General features: G+C 39.9%; 1 non-coding gene across 1 annotated transcript; it reads right to left on the reverse strand.

Annotated features, from left to right (window-relative positions):
* Positions 1-4,923: 4,923 nt before the first annotated feature.
* Positions 4,924-4,997, reverse strand: TRNAN-GUU (transfer RNA asparagine (anticodon GUU)). Its single transcript has one exon. It is a non-coding gene; the product is annotated as a tRNA-Asn (tRNA).
* Between the last annotated feature and the right edge of the window lie 226 nt (positions 4,998-5,223).

Below are 5,223 nucleotides of genomic sequence, written 5' to 3' on the forward strand. Positions count from 1 at the left end.
CACCATCAAATTCCACTCAATGGTGGACCATCTTCTGCCATTAATATTGCTGGGTCCTGCAGTACCTAAAATTTCATGTCTTGCATAAGTACGCGTAACCAAGACACAGGCATTAGTAAATATACACTCTTGCATATGATCATTATCCACATTTTGAGGATGGACATGAACATGAAATATACATATAGATCTCCTTTGAAGGTAGACTTTAACCCACAAACTGTCAACCCCATTCAACTTGTTAGCCAACTCCAATTTAACCGGCACATTTTTCCGAACATAAGTCAACAGTTCTCTTGTATTATTTCTTTTATCAGTTGGTGAACAGGAACATTGATAATCACAAAATTCATTAAACTACCATCCTCTGTGCCCGTTTTATGTAGAGCTATAACATTCACCTTAAACAACAGCGTATAAGCATACACATCTGTGGTCCTAGTACGTAAGCTATTTACATTCCACGAAATAATATTCAATTCACTGTCTTCCATTTCCATATTTACAAATGAAAGTAACCTTACTCTCTCATTAAAAAATTGTTTCATCACATCTTTCCCTCGAGTTGATACTTTATTATATGGAACTTCAGGGATGTCAGCACACCTGACGGGTTATCTCATTCATAACGTCCACATTTCCGCTCCCCCAGAGCGAGGATTTGGTTTGTCAGTACTTATCACTATATCGTTTTCAGCTCTCTCTCTCTCTCTCTCTCTCTCTCTCTCTCTCTCTCTCTCTCTCTCTCTCTCTCTCTCTCTCTCTCTCTCTCTCTCTCCCCATCCACCTTTATATGTTTATAAAGATCAGCAATTACATTCTGATTGTCCTCTACTTTTTTCCTAAGCGCTTGGATTTCTTGCCGGAGTTGAACTACTACACCATACACATCACTGAGTTTGTCATTTGCCTTACCTTCTGGAGTAGTTTTTGGTGCAGCCCTTGTGACATTTCTTGTCATCGTCAAAGTGTCATTCTGTTCAATTCTCTTCTCTCACACGCTCTCAGTTGAAGGTGGCGTTGCCTTTTTTGTAACTCTTTGTTTATCCGCCCTTTTCCGCTGCTGCACTCCCTCCATGGTCTGCCACCGGTGGCGTGCACCTGTGGTCTCCTATTGCAAATTATTGAACCTGAATTTTGCGCACCGCCGCAGTTGCAACAGAACGGCACAACACGTTTCCCAGACTTGATCTTATTTTTACATTCCATCTAATTATGATTTTTTCCAGAATAAGACAACGACATTCAATTTGGCATATCCAAGACATATGGTCCTACCAACTGCATTTGCAACACAAAACAGGATGTTCAAAAAAATTTGCAATTCTCCTATATCCTGTTCTACCGATGAGCATCATCACCGGAACGTCTCCCTTCATCAAGGCTACCACTTGGTTCTTCTTTTTACCCCAGATTTCTTGTCAGTTTGCTCATACGAATCGTGTATCATCAATAAGAAAATCAGGATCCAGTATAACCAGACACATGAATACAATCACCTTGGTGTGTTGTTCTGTGTCATGGGGTATCGTTAATATCACCTCCTCAAATCCTTTCGTCGTCAGAAACTTTACTGCTTCATCCCCAGCCACAGTCAGATAGGAATTGTTACGACCTTCCTTAAGTAGAGGTTGAAACTTTTTTTGCTGCCTTCCAAGCTTAGCTTCCCACAGCAACAGCTTATAGAATGTCATGCGTAACTCAGAAATTTCAGCCTCCTCCTACCTGAGCTGTTTCCTGCACCGGGGTTGCTCGCCATATTGCATGTCACCAGGATTAATTCGACCACTCTACTGGGTTCGGTTTCTTGTTGATTTCTTTTTTCTTTTTTCTTCTCTGTATGCATTCTTTTTCTTTACTTCTTAGTAATCTCCTCTTGAAAATTCCCACCTCCATTGTTGTCGGTGGCAGATCATCTGCTTCTGAGTCGTTACTTGAAAGCTGAAGGGAGTCGTCTGTGCAATCTATTAGTGCAGCCTTTTCTTCCTTAGCCAAAATCTTCCCGTGTTTATACCCCTCCCCCTCTTACCTTAGACATGGAGCAAAGCTTAGACAGTCGGTGAAAATCGAAACTCTTGGTGCAGATTGAAACATGTGTAACGTCTGACCAGCAAGGTGGTGTCCACAGGAATGAGTCCGAAAGAGGCGTGGGAGAGTAGAGCACATAAAGTTGTCTCCATTCTTAGATTTTATTAGCAGATATAGACATTGCTTGAGTAACCAATATTTTCATAAGCAACTTCCAACCCACAGTAACGAGAGAAAAACCTTAAAAGCTGCCTGATTCCGCCGCGAGCGAACCTTATATTTTTGAAGGTCACGTTATAGCCACTAAACTGTGGAAATTATGTTACCTTTACCGAAGGTGTTTCACTTTCATTACTGAAGAATATGCTTCGGTGTCATAAATGAAGCAGATGCTTGGGTTTGTTAAGTGAAACATATCTTTCAGCGCCATTAATGACGTACTTGTTTTTATATGGTTACTGAAGAAATGCTTGAATATATTGCTGAAGCATATGTTTCACTTTCATTTCTGAAACAGACCTTTCAGTGTCTTAAATGATGCAGACGTTTTATTATCATCACTGAAGTAGAAGTTTTAGAATCATTGCTAAAGTTGATGTTTTAGAGTGATTATCGAAGTAGGCGATTGAGTGTCAGTATTAATTCAGATGATCGAGGGTCACTACTGAACAAGATATTGTAATGTCTTTCTGAGGAGGGGAAGCCGATATTTGAACGTCATTACTGAAGCAGGTCTTTCAGTGTTAATACTGAATCACAATTTAAATTTTTCAAAACAAGCAAATATTTCAGTTTCATAACTGAGGCAGATTTTTTATATTTTTGCTTAGCGGTTAAGGGAAAGCAACGGACATTACAAGAGGTTCATGAAAGATCGCCAGGCAGAAAGGTGTTGCTTAGAATGACCTTATTGTAGACCATTCTGGAGGTTCACTGGATGGTTCCAGTAGGTCTCGACAAGTGAGGTAATCCAGAGGTTTCAGTAGCAGGAACAGATGTCGCACCAAAACAATCCAGAGGTTCACCATAAACCTCAGCAACAAAGACTGGAATCACATTACTAATATAGAGAACATCCCAAAGGCCCCGTGGAAGTCCCAAGAAGTAGATGTGGAAGTAATGGAACAAACTTCATCTTAAGAGGTTTCCATCAGTCAGACATACCAAGTCTCCAACAATGGGCGGAAAAGTCACGCAATCAGCTAAGTTCTTCCACCGTCCCTCCAAGGGACGTACCTATCCCGCCGATTGACGTAAATCTTTCAGCAATTACAAAACGAACTCCTACGCATTTGGCGTCAATACATTTTCTAAAAGATTTATTAGTATCCTTCCATGTGTTCGTAATGCATATAACGACAAATTACTTAACGTGAACGAATTTTAGTGTTTAATTCAGTATGTACAATTTCTTATTCTTAGCAACAATTCTAGATAATTCTAAGGATGAATCTAACAACATTTACAAATCTGAGTTGCAGTTAATGCATGTGGGCTATTTAGGTGGCCTGAGATAGTGTTCTGCCGTTCGTGGTATTGTACTGCAGCCCGTTATCACACACTTATTTCTTCATGATTTCTACCTGTTGTTATTTCTTTTCTACTTATGTGGAAATACCTATATATCAACTACAAGATACAATAAGAAAATTAGACCTTATCCCACTCATTCTGTAAGTTTTCACTTATTCTGTAAACAACAATTGTATTTGGTGGTGGCGGGTGCACGATCCATTCCACTAAAATCACAAGTCTTTCAGGATCTTCCAACTTCTTGTCTCATATCAGATCCCTGGATGCAACGATGTCATCAAAAGCTGCAGTTGTTTAATAAACTTTATGATCAATGTAGAGATTAAAAGGAGCCTCCACCAGCAGACAAAGGAGTCAGGGAAAACGTTCTGTCTTTCTCTCAGACACCGAGGCAAATAACTGACTCTTCCTTTAATCCACTTCTCCACTCTGACCTGTTTATGTTATTACCCTGGATGGGTCTAGTCTAGAGATTGGTCCCTTCCCATAATAAAAAGAAATACTCATAACAGAGCATAGTCTTTGTCCATTGACGTCTGATTTATGGGCCCATCACGCTTCCACTGCGCCATTGATGTCATTTTCCTGAGGAAAGAGCATCTATGTAATTAACGATATCCTCATTTAAACAGTAAGTCTCGTGTGTCCGGCCATGTACAACTGGAACTCTTGTTTATTTATGGCCCAGCGGTAGAGGGAGAGAAGTGAACATTACAATGGCTGAATCTTTTCGTACCAATGCCACACTGTAATGATAAAATGTAGTGAGTTGTTAAGTATTGTGTGACCTACCAGTGGTGGAGGTACGAAACCAGCAACTCCCGGGAGTAGAAACTGAAAAAATGTCCAAATGAGAGTGAAAAAACAATACCCGTAGTTAAGAAAGACAAGTGGATATGCTTTCAGAATCAGAACAAAAATTTGTAGGTTTGATTCCTATGAACTTAGGTGTCAAGTAGGTATAAAGAGCTGTAGTCTGCCTGATGAGGTTTAGAATGATCCTCTGGAATGTTCTTAACATTACATAATGTGTTCATCCTGTACCCATTTGCATGTGCATAGTGAACATCTGGAGTGGTCATAAGGTAACTTGAATATGTGACTCCTGTGTTTGCATTTCTAGGGTTCTCCTTAACCTCCAGTGTTGTCTTATGATGTAGTGTGAGGCTCTACCTTTGTTGAGGTTTCCAGTGAACTTCAGGGAAGCTACTAAGGATGAATTTCATATAACACAGATGCCTTTCAGAGGTTTAGTCATTTATTATTCATTTTCTTGAGATTACATACAATCTGTGATTAACTCCTGTGCTTGTATGAATGTGAAGTCTCTTGTAAGTATTGGAGTTGTCTAACATAAAGTGTCGCCCCCGGATGGGCTCGAACCACCAACCTTTTGGTTAACAGCCGAACGCGCTAACCTATTATGCCACGGAGGCTTGGATATAACTCATCTTAAGGCAGAATTGATGACGAGTGCTTGAGGCACTGACTGTTTTAGACAACATATAGGAGTCATGTGTAGTAGGATAGGATATAGTGGTCGTGTTAAGAACCGAATTCAGACAAGGGCATATGTAGCTCTAGAGTATTACTCCTGTGGAAATACACACAAAATATTGGAATTTCAACTGAAAAACCATTATGATTATCATTACATTATTC

This window comes from Panulirus ornatus, chromosome 9, assembly GCF_036320965.1.
Source record: "Panulirus ornatus isolate Po-2019 chromosome 9, ASM3632096v1, whole genome shotgun sequence".
NCBI classification, from domain to species: Eukaryota; Metazoa; Arthropoda; class Malacostraca; order Decapoda; family Palinuridae; genus Panulirus; species Panulirus ornatus.